This window comes from Armigeres subalbatus, chromosome 2, assembly GCF_024139115.2.
Source record: "Armigeres subalbatus isolate Guangzhou_Male chromosome 2, GZ_Asu_2, whole genome shotgun sequence".
Taxonomy (NCBI): Eukaryota; Metazoa; Arthropoda; class Insecta; order Diptera; family Culicidae; genus Armigeres; species Armigeres subalbatus.
Window position 1 is genome coordinate 31,746,898 of NC_085140.1, and position 15,782 is coordinate 31,762,679.

The following is a 15,782-nucleotide window of genomic DNA, read 5'->3' on the forward strand; positions in this document are numbered from 1 at the left end:
AACTGCATTTGGATCTATTTCAGAGAATCTGCAATATGAAGGACACCCAGGGTTTCGCAGGAATAATCCATGCCAGTCATCTTATTGTTCGTAGGACCATCTTCACAGTAGGAGTCTTCCTATCCCTGACATTACATGAGTTGTAATCATGTGCAGCAGGTACAAAGATGAACTGAAATTGAGAGCCACGTGTTCACGTGATAATTTTCATTATGTTATTTCAACCTCATTACCCCAGTAAACACCCGACCTGCTATCCAATTATTTGCAATGATAATATCGAGCAACGTACCGATGATTCTGATTTTAACACCGTGTCCTTTCGAAGACACCCTCCCGTGGCAGTTCAATCCTTCTGTGGTACAAGTCCCTCAAAGTTGCATCACAATCAACAATGGATGCCAGCTGCATATTGGTTACGGTCCGGTCGGCGCTGGTGCTCCCTCGGTAAATGGGTCGAGAAATGAGTTTTCTTAATTTCTGCCGGATCATTTTAATTTCATAACTGGGTCAGCACAGTAACGATTGCTGCAGCACTCAATCTGGACATGTGTGCGATGCGGTTAGTGCACAATCCATTTCACCGCAAATGGTCCGACAAAATGGGAGTACAGATTAGAAGCCGGAGCAAGTGGGGGAAACGAAGATCGAGTCCCTTAAACTAACAACCCTCCGATGTAAGCGGTTTATCAGTCCGAAGTGGTCCAGGTTACATACAATGCGACCGATGACGATGGTATGGTATTATTCATTAATATATGCCATGAATGGAGCTTTGCCGTGTGATATTGTGCTGCAGCAGCTTTTGACTTTTACTTCAAGTGGAACCAAACAACAGTGCACATTCGAACGCCCCAGCAAAAAGCAAGCAATGTACCGAGTGTCCTTGTCTGCAGTCCTGTGGCGTAGAAGTTTTGTGGCGGTAAAGTGAATGTGAGGTGACGTGGCTGCAACCATTTCAGTAAATTCGATTGAAAATCGATTTGGAGCAACACTCTCTCGAGATTACATTTGGCACACTTCCATCTGCTCGAAGGATGGTGGTGATGATGAAAAAATATCTGAGTGAATGGGATGGGGTGGGGAAAGTTTGCTAATGGTTTGGGATGGAATGCATTTTTTTGCGCATTTGTCGAACGAATCAGAGTCAAATTACAATGCACTTACGAGAGCAGAAGTTGTTTAAATTATTTCCAATGTTTGACGAAGAATTCATCCAGTAAAGTGAATTTCCATTTACCACTATTTTCGATTTTGAATAGGACACTATGGGCAATTCATTTTGAATGAACTCGATGTATGAAAAAATGTTCATTTTTAGTAAACAGCGCACCGCTTAAACGTCATTGTGTTCATTCGATGCACCTCCCCATTGATAAAGTTATTTACAATACAAGTTTGGTATACGAATCCATAAATCACATGCACATACGGATCGTTTTTATCTTAGCAACTTAGATAAAGAATAAAGACCAAACCACCGTTCTTAGTTTATTTCAGTAAAGGGTTCATGAAAAGTTTGTTCCGCTGTAGGGGCGCCTGGGAGACTTGAATCCCTTCCTCATTTCCGATGTGTCAAAGTCGATGTATCACAGCCAAAACTAATGAATTTACGCAGCATCCACATAGTCTCTCTGAGAAACAGATAATTAATCTTTAATGGTGTGCGATGGTAGGTAAATTGTTGTTGTTATAAATACACAACCAGCCCTTTCCAGTAGCTGAACTGTCCTTTGGCTTATCCAGGAGCAGAGAGAAGTCATCCTGATCGGATCGGTTTGAGTACCTTATGCAATCTTTCACTTTTCGACAAAGCCTTGATCCTAGATCAAGATGGGGACTTACTGGACCTCTCTGGTCCCTTTTCGGGTGAATCTCAAAGGACCCGAAGGATTCCCGGGTGAATCCCGAAGGATTCCCGGGTGAATCCCGAAGGATTCCCGGGTGAATCCCGAAGGATTCCCGGGTGAATCCCGAAGGATTCCCGGGTGAATCCCGAAGGATTCCCGGGTGAATCCCGAAGGATTCCCGGGTGAATCCCGAAGGATTCCCGGTGAATCCTGAAGGATTCCCGGTGAATCGAAGGATTCCCGGGTGAATCCTGAAGGATTCCTGGGTGAATCCTGAAGGATTCCCGGTGAATCGAAGGATTCCAGGTGAATCGAAGGATTCTCCGGTGAATCACGAAGGATTCCCGGGTGAATCCCGAAGGATTCCCGGGTGAGTCCCGAAGGATTCCCGGTGAATCCCGAAGGATTCCCGGGTGAATCCCGAAGGATTCCCGGGTGAATCCCGAAGGATTCCCGGGTGAATCCCGAAGGATTCCCGGGTGAATCCCGAAAGATTCCCGGGTGAATCCCGAATGATTCCCGGGTGAATTCCGAAGGATTCCCGAAGGATTCCGGTGAATCGAAGGATTCAGGTGAATCGAAGGATTCCCGGTGAATCGAAGGATTCCTGGTGAATCGAAGGATTCCCGGGTGAATTGAAGGATTCCTGGTGAATCGAAGGATTCAGGTGAATCGAAGGATTCAGGTGAATCCCGAAGGATTCCAGGTGAATCGAAGGATTCCCAGGTGAATCTGAAGGATTCCCGGTGAATCCCGAAGGATTCCCGGTGAATCGAAGGATTCAGGTGAATCGAAGGATTCCAGGTGAATCGAAGGATTCCCAGGTGAATCGAAGGATTCCCAGGTGAATCCCGAAGGATTCCCGGTGAATCCTGAAGGATTCCCGAAGAATTCCAGGTGAATCCGAAGGATTCCCGGGTGAATCGAAGGATTCCCGGATGAATCGAAGGATTCCTGGTGAATCCTGAAGGATTCCTGGTGAATCGAAGGATTCCAGGTGAATCGAAGGATTCCTGGTGAATCGAAGGATTCCTGGGTGAATCGAAGGATTCCTGGTGAATCGAAGGATTCCAGGTGAATCGAAGGATTCCCGGGTGAATCCTGAAGGATTCCCGGTGAATCGAAGGATTCCTGGTGAATCGAAGGATTCCTGGTGAATCGAAGGATTCCCAGGTGAATCGAAGGATTCCCGGGTGAATCCCGAAGGATTCCCAGGTGAATCTCCAAGGATTCCCGGGTTAATCCCGAAGGATTCCCAGGTGAATCCCGAAGGATTCCCAGGTGAATCCCGAAGGATTCCCGGGTGAATTCTGGAGGTGTTATTATCCGGCGTGTTTTTCTTAAATTATAAAATCACTCAATTTGTTTGAGTGATTTAGTGCTGCCATCCACACCAGCCGAGTCTATTTGTGCAATTATCTATCTTGCCTTTCCGTCATCGTGAGGAGCCATCTGGCGTAAAGCCAACGTAGTCAACGATCTTGAAGCTGTTAAGATCGCTCTTACTGTCAATTTGAACTGACGTTTTGATTGGCGCCGTAACTTTTTTGGCCTACCCCATTGCCAGAGTCTCCCCTAGCCCAGGTCTACTCCAGGGCGAGTGAATAAACTGAATTACATTTAAAATTCGCATAAATGGAGACAAAACATAGGCCAACAAAATCAAAAGTTAAATGTGTTATACATTATGGAGCTCATAACTTTCATTTGTCCCAAGCCCAACAGTTCTGGGAGCCTCCTAAGGCCCACTATCAGTATTCACTGCGAAGATTATGTAGGGTTAGAACCCGTATATGTACGGATTCGGAGAACCTCTTAGGTTGGGCACTATGTGTAAAACTCGTATTCTATAGGGAAGAACCGCTCCACAAGCTTCACTGACACACAACCTCACTGGACGACCTCCCGATAGAGAAAGAGGCAAAAACGTCAACTGCTGCCTGCATGACTTGTCGATGGGGTGTGTATGCAGTGCTCCCATTGCTCCCACACAAATGAAAGTAAAATAATATAACAATTGTACAAAACAGTCAAAATATACCTCAAATGGCATTAACGGTAAAGGTACACATTACTTGCTTATCTCTTGGTCTTGACAGAAAGAGTAAAAATGAAAAATAAGCTAGTTGATCACTATTGAATTTGATAACGATTATCTATTGCGGTCAAAATTTTTGAAGATAAGGTGAATCGAATCGAAATTTTTGGAATTTTGAATAAATGGGAGAAACACAGTATCATGTGAATTAGTTTTTTAACTATAATTTATAACTAAATGCACTAATGTTTAAATTGTAGCGTATTCTGTCGCCTCGCCAGTGCTCATCTGCCATATTTTATATCGACCAGAATGTTCGCATATTACTTCATATATCCTAACCAGAAGCGACACTTTCGTCCGACGATACTTCCGATGCTTATGTACTGCATCACACGAATCATTTTCTCACCAACGATGACAAATTGCCACGCTTTTCCTCCGCACACGGCCGTGTTCATACATCAGGAGCAAAACTTTCACCACCAAGCACGTAACATCCAGCAAATATTTGTTATCACTTTCACATTTAGACATATTTGTGCCACCAGTAGCAATAACATTACACCCCCTCCCAACCGGCGTCCCGCCTATCCGCATTTGCGTGTCCTGGAGAACCGACCTCCGAAAGCAACGTTGGATGTCTCGTTTTGCTCGGTCATTGCGCCATTCACGCAAAAACCATTTGCCAACACGCAGCCGACATATTTAACGGAACACATATTTTCTGTCACGCATATGCGCTTGATTGAATTTGTTTCCCATCAATCATCCCCAGTTTTTGTTCGACTGTCGGCGTACACTCGAATGAAACTCTTACAGTGAAAATCGTTTCGAATTTCAATGGCTGGCGGACGAAAGCTATTCCGATTTGTCATCAAGCTAAGGAATGCTGTGTACGATAGAATTATGGCATGCCCCTTAAAAGCACAAATCATGTTTTCAATAGCAGTTGTGTTGAGCATTGAAAAGCTCGAAATTCCAAAATATTCAGTGTTTGTTATTTTAAAATAAGATTGTAAGTTTCTTCGTAACGCGTTAACACAGTAAATTTGGGTGTAACACAGATCCATTTGGCTTCAAAATACGGCCCGTTTTTTACCTTCAACCTGACTGAGAGAAATTTTCCTAAATATCATCTTCGTCCCGTTTAAAAGCAAAACGAGTATGTAATCATGATTATTGCAAAATATCTACTTTCCCTGTGGAAGAGAAAATCAACATAGTCGGTGAATGGAAGAAAAACCCTGGTTGTAAAACTTCAAGCAACATGAGACGCTGCTAGGAAAAAGGCCACTAACGACCCAAGCTTTATTCGCACTGTAAGCCAAAACGAAATGTGACACATCTCCTTCGCTCGACACAAATGTGATGAAAAAAACATCCGAACCTTATTGGATACGTTTTGTTTCTGATACATTATCGTTACCAATTTTAGTTTTTTTCCGCCAATCCAATCGGGAGCGCAACTTTGCGATGATAAATAGCTTAACTAGCTGTTCCAGTGAAATTTCCAATTACACCATCGATGCCGCTAGACATGCATTTTTCTTCTGCTCTGATTTACGCGGAGATTCCAACGTGCGGAAGTTTTCCGATTCAGCGAAGTTATTCGCCTGCTTTTCCTCTCGTTGCGTTGGATCGCTCCGATGCGGATCAAGGGAAGAATCCAAAGAATTCACTGCAGCTTCTTTCGCGCTGATCCATTGGCTTCGTGAGAATAACACAAGCGAGGAAATTTCTTGCATTTCTTGCAACTTAATTGAACGGAGGGCGGTGCAACGACCTTTCGAACTACTGTAAGTGGATTAAATTTGCAACTAAATCCAGTGGGTCTTTGCGAACTAGTACAGGTATCTGATAGGTAACCAAACGTTTTATTGATCTCATCCGAAAATTAATTTTACAAGGACGTTGCTGAAGTTTTAACGCTTTGAAAGCCCGAAACAGCCGCATTTGAATTAATGCTTTTTCTCGTTATTGTAGTTTAGGGAAATATGATAAGCGACCACAAGTAAGCATTCATTCCAAAAATAAATCAAGAATTATCGATTGACATTTGACAAAGTACCACTTACAATCGTCCAGTTGTTCGCGGTAAACGCATGCAGTTGAAAAATTACCTCGCCTTCCCCGAAACAATGTACACGGCGTAGCAACACTAAATCACCGCTCTGACAACTCAATCAATTCCCAGCGTTGATGACGTTTGTACCCGCAACAGCAGGAGGTACTTTCATTTTCCCACCACCCTCGAAAAGTTCGCCTTCCGCCCCATATCGGGGCATAAAAATCACGAAAAATGGGAAACAATTTGAGAACATGCTCCTCCGATCAGAGTGAATGGTTCCGCCACTCACTACCATTGCCACCGTTTTGCGCAAACATATTATAAATCACACATAATAAACATATTACGTCCTGTCACGATTGTTTATTTTTCATTTCCCGAGTTCTTCCTCTCGCCCATCGTCGTGCGTTGCTACCAGAACTAGAACTGCACACTGCAAATTGACTATCCCTTTCGCAGGATGAACGGTTACAAATTTTGCTACCGGAACGGAACTCGATAGCGATCACGACCGAGTAAAAACTGTTTTATAATACTATTCAGGATTAAAAATGAATCGAGGAAATCGATTTATATCACAAACAGAATCATTAGAGTGTGTGATTGTGCGTGTCGTTTTTGGTTGAGAAGTCAACTTTAGATTCAGTTAAAGCTCGAGTTAACATCTGGACGCACTGTTTATTTTATTACAGTACACAAGACAGTACATCTAGAGGGTTGCTTTTTTATTGTTTTCACAGCAAAATGTTTTAGTTTAAGTTAAATTTGACGATCGGGTAAAATTTGAAAAATTATGACAAATGGAGGAGGAGTAAGAAAATTTATGCTGGGCTCTAACGTTTGCAATCCAATTAAGTCAGGTGAAAAAAAATACGAAATGCGTTAAACTGGACTTGAATTTGGTAAAAGTTTGATGTGACCATAACTCGAGAAGATGCTCTGAAAGTACTCCCACGCCAACCAACACCATCAATACGTAGAACCATTTCTAGACCAACATTTGAAAAGGGTGTAACAGCCAAAATTTATTCCTTCTGATTCTTGGTCCACATATATAGCTTTATATGAAGACGAAGAATCAGAAGGAATACATTTTGGCTGTTACGCCCTTTCCAAATGTTGGTCTAGATTTTATCGAGATTTTTTTTGGAAATTCAGAAATAGGTGGTTGAAATTTTCATGAGGAAATTCTTTGAAGATTTTTTTTATTCTCTCCAAGTTTTACTTCTAGACTTCTTCGGATATTCTTCCAGAAAAATCTCCGGCATGTCCTTCAGGAATGCATTTGAAAGTTCCTTCAAGTATACATACGGAATTTCTTCCCAAAATTCCACCAGAAGTTTCTTCAGAATTTCATGACGGAAATTCTCCGATTTCGCCCCATAATTTCACTTGTGAATCTATAAGAAAATATTTCTGAATTTCTTCTAGGAACTTCTCCGGGCATTTCTTTAGAAATTCTTTTTTTGTTTCCTCCGGGATAACTTCCAGCGAATTTTACGAATATACTTGAATATACTTCAAAAGTTCCTCTAGAGATTTCTTTAGGAATTTCTCCCGGAATTCGTCCAAGTATTTGCCCGGAAGTTCTTACAGGTATTTTTCCGGTACTTCTCCAGGAATTCCTTCAGGAATTTCTCCGGGAATTTTTCCGCGGAATTGTCCTAGAATTCTTTCCGGGCTTCACTCGGAATTTACTTTACTTAGAATTTCATTCGGAAATTAATTTGAGAGTTCCTCCAGGACATCTTCTCGGTATTTCTTCAGAACAAACCCCCGGGAATTTATCCGGTAATTTCTTGAACAATTCATCCGGGAATGCTTTCAAGATTTCATCTGGAAATTTCTGCATTATTTCCTCCTGGTATTTTTCCAAGAGTTCTTTGAGATATTTCTCCGGAAATTCCTTTAGGAACTAATCCAAGAATTATTTCAGGACTTCCTTGTGGGAATTCCTCCAGAAGTGGTTGTGGGAGTTCCTTCTGGAGCTTCTCCAGTAGTTTTTTCAAGAGTACCTCCGGGAATCCCTCCAGGAACTTCACAGGGAATTCCTGGAGGATAGTTTGCAGGAATTTCACGGGAAATGGAATTTCGGAGGTTCCTCTAGAATTCCAACTCCGGGTATTCCACCGGATGTTCCTCTGAAAATTCCTCAGGGAGTTCCACCAATAGTTCCTCCGGGAATTTATTCAGGCTTTCTATCAGGAATTCATTTAGGCTTTCTTTGGCAATTCATCTACAAATTCCTCTAGAAGTTTGTAACCAGTCGTTTAGCGATGTTCACTCTCTTCTCAAGAAACTCCAACCACAAATAATAATTAGGAGGAAAATCCGGTAAAATACGTTGAAAATTTAGCTAGCTAGTAGGGTCAATCTGAAACCATATATTACTAGACTGAAAGTGATATTAATAAATATTGTTTATAAACTAAATCATGCAATTAAATAAAAATCATGCAAAATTATTTAAAGCTAGATAGAAGGACGGCACAACGGTCAAATTAAAATAAAGCACAAAACACAAAACAGAATTTGTATCCACAGTCATACAACACTACACTTCTACAAAAACACCCTTTTCGCTGTCGGAGCTTGGTAGCCGTTGTATGTGGGCGAAACCGTTTTCCACTGGTCCCGACGAAAAAAGCCTTTTCCCCGGTTCCGAGATGGTCTAGCTCTCTCCTACTTGGCAGATTCTGAACAACCACGTTAAGAACAACACGTCTACAAAAGGTATCAAGAAAAGTTTTTAAAGTTCACTAAAAGTAGTGTCAAGCGTCTACAGATAGTGACGAGGACCTCAAATCACCACTATATCTTGTGAGTGCCCCGGAATAACCGGTGAAGAACTCCGGTTCTGTGAAAGGTGAGAGTTCCAGACTCGAACGGGGCGGCGACATCCTTTAAGGACAATTTAGCGTACTCGGAGCATCCACTTTCGGACGCGAACGCGACGGTAATAACCCTCAAACCCCATTCCGGCCCGGCGGCCGACCCCTCAGCATCGTAGCGACGGTACATGAAGTGGCGGACCGCAGACATCAGCAAAGTCATCGAGACGGTATTTTGGCGTCGACCTCCGGATAAGGCATCTCGCATGAGCGACTGCGTCTCCGGTGCCACGACTGTCCACGAACGGATCCACAGAAGCAGACCAGTCGGCGGCGTCATCAGGGCGCCACACTTACACCATACACTAACTGTGAGTATTTTGTCAATGGTAGGCCGTAGTTAGGGCATTGGGGACGCTAGGGACCATTATCAATAAAAGCCGTCATTACTCCGTATTTTTACCGTATTTTCCTCTTGTTCATTAATTTTCGGTGGAAAGAGCCGACCCTGAGTGGGCTGGGAGTCCTTATGACTGAGCGGGCGTAACAAACGTAAGTTACAAGTTCCTCGAAAAAAATCTCTAGGAGTTCCTCCGGGAGGACCTTTAAGAATTCTTCCAGGAGCTCCTCCTGGAATTCTCACGGAAGTTCATTTGGGAGTTCATCCAGGAGCTCTTACGAAAGCTCCTCCAGGATTTCCTCCTGAAATTCTGGTGGATCTCCCGGAGGAATCCCTAAAGGGGCCCTCCTTAGCCGTGCGGTAAGACGCGCGACTACAAAGCAAGACCATGCTGAGGGTGGCTGGGTTCGATTCCCGGTGCCGGTCTAGGCAATTTTCGGATTTGAAATTGTCTCGACTTCCCTGGGCATAAAAGTGTCATCGTGTTAGCCTCATGATACACGAAAGCAAAAATGGTAACTTGGCTTAGAGACCTCGCAGTTGATAACTGTGGAAGTGCTTAATGAACACTAAGCTGCGAGGCGGCTCTGTCCCAGTGTGGGGATGTAATGCCAATAAGAAGAAAAAGAAGAAGACCTCTAACGCTAACACCAATACTAATACAGAATATGTAGATTGGGCTTACAAACACAATGATCAAACATTTGTATTCGAACTTATTGAACACCCTGTATAAGTATGATCGTGTTAGCCTCATGATATACGAATGCAAAAATGGTAACTTGGCTTAGAAACCTCGCAGTTAATAACTGTGGAAGCGCTTAATGAAAACTAAACTGCGAGGGGGCTCTGTCCCAGTGTGGGGATGTAATGTCAATAAGAAGAAGAAGAAGAAGATCCCCAAAGGATCTGCCGGAGGAGCTCCCATAAGAACACCCGGTGAAATTTCAGGAGGAACTCCTAGAAGAATCTATAGAGGGCCTCCCGGATGAACACTCATGGAAGCTGTCGGAAGAACTTTAGAAGGAATTTCCAGATAAATTTCTTAAGAAAGTTTAAATGATTTCCATAAAAAAAATCTGAATGATTTCCTGGAAGGGCTACTGGTGGAACTGCCGGAGGAATTCCCAGAGAAATTCCCGGATGAATTGCCGGTGGAATTCCCGGAGGAATTCTAGAAGGAACGTACGGAAGAATTTCTGAAAAAAATCCCGGGAGAATTTTCATAGGAACCCCCGGAAAAACTGGCAGTGAAACTACCAGAAGAATACTCGGAAAAACTTGGAGAATTCATCTTATAGACAAATCTCGTCTAGCTGAAACCTCCTGAGGAGCTCCCAAAGACATTCTCGGAGGAGCTTCTGGTGGAATTTCTGCATAAATTCTTGTAGAAGCCTAAATGAATTCCAATTCTGGAGAAATTCCCGGAAGAATTTTCAGAGGAACCCCCGTAGGAACTGCTGATAGAACTACCGGAATAATTCCCGAAGGAACTCCCGGAGGAATGGAGGAATTCTTGGAAGAACTGCCTGTGGAACTCCTGGAAAAATTCCCGGAGGAATTTTTGGAGAAACTCTTGGAGGATCTCCCATTGGAAATCTTGAAGTTTCCACCGGAGTTTTTTCAGGATTTCCATGGGTATTAATCTAAAAATTCCTCTGAAAATTCCATTGTTGATTTCATTTTTGTTATAATTTCTGTATAAATTTTCGGTGGAATTCTTGAAGAAATTTTATGGAATTTACACAAGAAATTCGAAGATTTTTCGCGAAATTCTACTGGCAATTTTACTGGCAATTCTGCGGAGTTTTCACGGAATATTCTTAGGTGCAATTTTTCAGAAATTGGAATTTTCTGAAGAATTCCCTGCAAAACTTATAAAGGATCAATTCCCGGCAAAATTAATGGTGGAATTCCTGAAGACATTGCCGAAGAAGTTGCTGGAGGCATTCCTAAAGAATTTCGTTTAGAATGTCTGGAGCAATTGTCGAAGGAATTCCTGGAGAAAAATTGCATATTGTTTTTTCTGCCTATTTTATGATAAATACTAGCGTAAGAAACCCAGCTTTGCCCGGGTGTTGCAAACGTCACGAAGAACTATTTGTAGCACCGCACTCTAGATCAGTTCCCTTGCGTTTGTTTTGTTATCCTCAACAGCTGACTCAAAATTGTATTCTAATGATATTTAACATTTCCCCGTTAAATTCACCAACTTTTTGCATATACAAACCTCGCGCCTCCCAAAACGAATCGATTAGGAAAACAATATTGCAAATCGGTCCACCCGTCCGTGAGTTAAATCGTCAGGAAGGGAATCTCAACTCATTTTTATTATATAGATTATTTCAGAGAGGATTTGTTTAGAAATTCAGATGTATGGTTCTAGTTTTCTAAAACTCATGGAATAATGCAGGATTTTTATAATAATTGTTATAGCCGATTTTATATTCTTCTGAATAATAAGTTTGTTAATAATTTTCTCACCTTATTTAAAAATATCTGATTAGTAATAAATCATGCATTTTTAAATCTTCTATTGTTTTAATGATTATTGTTGTTAAATAAACGCACAACGCGAACGTTGCATTGTTGGCGTGAATGCGTCTCGTTCATTGGCGTTGCTTTTTAGTACAAAACGCTGATGTCAACGCCCAGCGCGACGAGACGCGCAACGCTCATGTGATCCAGCTTTAGCTGTTGGTTGTGAATTTGGTTTCAAAATTTTTGGAACTTAGAAGGAAATAGTACCAAGCACTGATATTCATGTGTTTTTATAAAACTACCGTCGTCGGGGGTGACAATGGGTCAAACGGGGGTGAGAATGGGTCACTGTTTCAGCTACTTAGAATGCTTGTTATTATTTTTGCTAGAATGCTCGGATTATTTTTGCCAGAAAATAATAATTTGAGGGGCAACAATAGAATTTAAAGAAAGTTTTGAGAGTTTTTAAAATTTTGTCTTACAAATCCAAGGAGTTGTTAGATTTTTTTTCCCTTTAAAATTAATTATTATTTTCCCTTATTGACCTTTCGAAGACCGGTAGGGCATAACTTTTAATGAATAGTTGTAACGACCTTTCCTTCCCGATTGATAATCATATACCAAGAACTTACGTATTGGTTACTCAACTTGAACTATGTTTGAAATCAGGTGAGAACATTTTACAATTCTAAATCTGATTTACTAACTAAAAAACGCACCGCATCACTTCACATTTTTGAACAGTAGGCATAAAGGCTTTTGAATTTCAACTGTTATAGAGATGAATCAAATAAGGCCTGCTGAGGAAATGCATGTTTCAGATTCGGTTTCAATACAGTGTCCCCGTATAATGTTAATAACTGGTGATTTAACTCACAAATACTCGAATTGAAATTAAAAATGCACTTTAAAAAAATCCGTAGATTCACGCACAGAAATATATTGTAGTAACAACAATATTTCAGATTGAATTCAACAATAAATATTGTTAACTCAGGGCTAATAATATTTGTCGTTTGAGTCAATCCATAATATTGTTGTTTCTACAATCAAACCGTTTCGTGATTTGAGTCGCATTATTGTAGAATCAACAATATTATTGTTGAAACAATCATCAGCGCATTATAGTTTCAATGATATAAACATATCAATTCAACAATATAATATTGTTGAAATAATAATAATTACTTTTATTTATTTATGCTTAATATTTTTTCCGATTTTTTTTTCGTTTCAAGATGAAAATGAATAAAAACAAATGAATGTACTACGGTTGATATTTTATTTATTTTTTCATCACCCAATTATTCACATAATTACTTATTGTTAATAAAAAATCTGCTTCCAATGGCAATGCTGATTGAGAGCAAGCTCTGAAAATGAAAAATAAGATTGAGAATTAGTTATCGTTTGATGAAAATTACACACATTTTACCTGATTTTCCCATGTTTGTTGCTAAATTTGTTGAAGGTGGAACCAAGCAAACCATGCTGACGATGAAAGATTGACCAGCGCCCGCCATTCCGTTGTTCTGCGAATTAGAAAACAATATAGTTTTTAGGCGATTTAATTTAATGTTATCATACAAACCTATAGTGATATGTTTTAATCGATAACGAGCCGGAATACTCCAGAAATGAGAGGTATCACCTAGTTCAACAAAATACATTTTTAAATTGTTATGATCGAGTTTTACACATAAAAAAGAACACACCGCTTGACATTTAAGCATATTTGGAACAAAACGAAATATTGTTAAAATAAAAATATTTATTGTTATTCCAACTAGGTATTCCAGTAGAAACAACAATAAAATCTTTTTGAATCAACAGCTAAACGATTGTTGAATTCAACAATATTTATCTTTAGTTTAATCATACACAATTTCGCTGCGTGTTTCCATAGAAAGCATTCAATTCCGTAAATCTAAGGAAATTTCCGTAGATCTGGCATCGCTGGTGGGATTGGCTCTGGAGCATGGGTTAGGTTTCATGGCAGAGGTTCGTCTTGGTTAACGAGTTGCCAATGTGATAGTAATAAAAGGGTAGTGTATATTCTCTAATTTAATGCGGAAACGAGCTTTATTCCTCAGTTCGAATTCTAACAGTTTCATGCTAGAACTAGTCAAGTTGTAGGTAAATAATATGGAAACTGTCTGAAAGCCCATTTCCAGTTCTTGCGATTGCTAGAACATGAGAAATATATGGAAAGATACAAAGTAAAGCCTGTCCACGTTAAATTTCGGACACTTAGCTAATGTCCAATCGATCTGTCGTCATTTCATTAATTTGGGCGTGTTTAAAACATGCTGAAAGCAGCACATAAATCAGACAGATTCAGCTGTCATGTAAATTGATCGTCTCAGTGGTTTGTGAAAATTTTCAAAAATCGTTCTATACGATGGGTGTCCGAAATTTAACGTGGACAGGCTTTAGGAGGAGCGAATGGGTCTGTGATTGAACTCACGACCTATTGCGTGTGAGGCAGAAGTTGTAGCCATATGCCCGGTTCTACATCATAAAGATGCATTTGTAAAAATAATACATAATTTATGTAAAATAAAAAATAATAGTACATTAAAAAAACAAAATAAATAGTGACGTCTTGTTCGTACACACTTAATTTTTTATCGGTATCTCAGCAAAATGTTAAACTGTTACTGAGATTCACACAGCAAACATGTTTTTTTTCCGAGATTTCTGTCAAAGTTGTAGAAAATTAAAAAATAATTTGTCGAAAATCAGCTAACAAACTTCATTTTTGCCGGAATAGCAGTTTTTTATTTTGCTGGCGCACTAAGCTTCCCGCCAATATATTAAGCTATTAAGCCAAGATATTTAACAAAAAATTGTTTTCGTATGGCCGAGTTGCCGAATAATATGCAATTAATGGTTAATAATGTTTTCATCTACTGCAGTGAGCATTTTCAGTATGGGGCACTCCATGGACAAATCTCTCTCTGTCTCTTTCGTTCTTTATGGAAGTTTGAAAACAACAAGGCCAATTTTAGTATGGTGAATATCGATCAATGGATAAAAACTGGAAAAATAAAATAAAAAGTCAATATGCAAAATTAAAATTATCGAATTTGCAAAGCAAAATAGTGCTTTTGGGGGAAAACTAAAGATTGTGTTTAAGAGGATTAACTCCTAAGGTTACAAAAGACTGAAGACTGAATCGGAACAGTAAAAAGGCAGAACTCAGATATCATCTTAATTTGTTGACTTAAGCCGATTGGTAGATACCACAGCGTGACTGTAATATTTTAATCAAATATTTGTTTTTGATAGCTTTAACGTACATGTAATGCACGAGTTTGGCAAAACATTGAACCAGGAAGATATCGAAATGTAGAGAAAAGTTATACATGAAAACAGGTCACAAAACGAGACAGGACTGGAGATCACGAAACTAGAACAGGCAGACAGCATAAGATAAATAATGATCTTATTCTAATTGTTGTGTCAGGCTTATGAACGCACCCCGAGAATGAGGAGAAATAAAGAGTAATCGTCAGCTGATATACTCTATCGAATAAACGATGATCGCAGTTGATTTGTGACAACCAACTCAACAACATGTGTTTCTATTTTGTCTCCTTGCTCCATTCGTAATTATGTCCACCATCGCTCATTTTATCAGATATAACAGTGGCGACAAGGATGAACTATTTTTATCAAAGTTATTTCTGTTTTGAAGCGTGCATTTCATAGTGAAAGCAATAATGTTGACATGTGAACGACAATTTGTGTGATTTTTAGCTTCGTTTAACGGGTTTTGCATGATTTTTATGTGATCATTGCGCTGTGATTTTTTTTTGCCCGTTTCGTTTGTGAAGCATTTGTTATCAAATATGATATATATTTTATAAAGAAAACATTTTTGTTGCTGTCACGTTATGATATTTGTTATTGGTTTTTTTTTTATTTTTTGTGTGATAGTGACTTTTATTAGCAGCGTAACTTTTTTTTTGCGATGGAGGAAAGCACCATGATGTTTCGTTGGCTCTAAAGAATAAATTGAATGCCTAAGCCATAGCCATCACGAATGGACATAAAGATAATATGTGAGAAAAGCACTTTTGTTTGTATACGCTTGTTAAAATGTTAT

The 15,782-nt window shown here is 40.0% G+C and overlaps 1 protein-coding gene and 1 long non-coding RNA gene across 17 annotated transcripts in view; both read right to left on the reverse strand.

Annotated features, from left to right (window-relative positions):
• LOC134218429 (collagen alpha-1(XVIII) chain) overlaps nucleotides 1–15,782 on the reverse strand; it is an 865,092-nt gene that overhangs the window by 275,461 nt on the left and 573,849 nt on the right. The gene's annotated exons all lie outside the window — the stretch shown is intronic.
• LOC134214203 (uncharacterized) lies at nucleotides 12,943–13,556 on the reverse strand. The gene is made up of 3 exons (XR_009979702.1): nucleotides 13,263–13,556; nucleotides 13,107–13,203; nucleotides 12,943–13,044 (listed from the first exon to the last, which is right to left on the reverse strand). It is a non-coding gene; the product is annotated as an uncharacterized LOC134214203 (long non-coding RNA).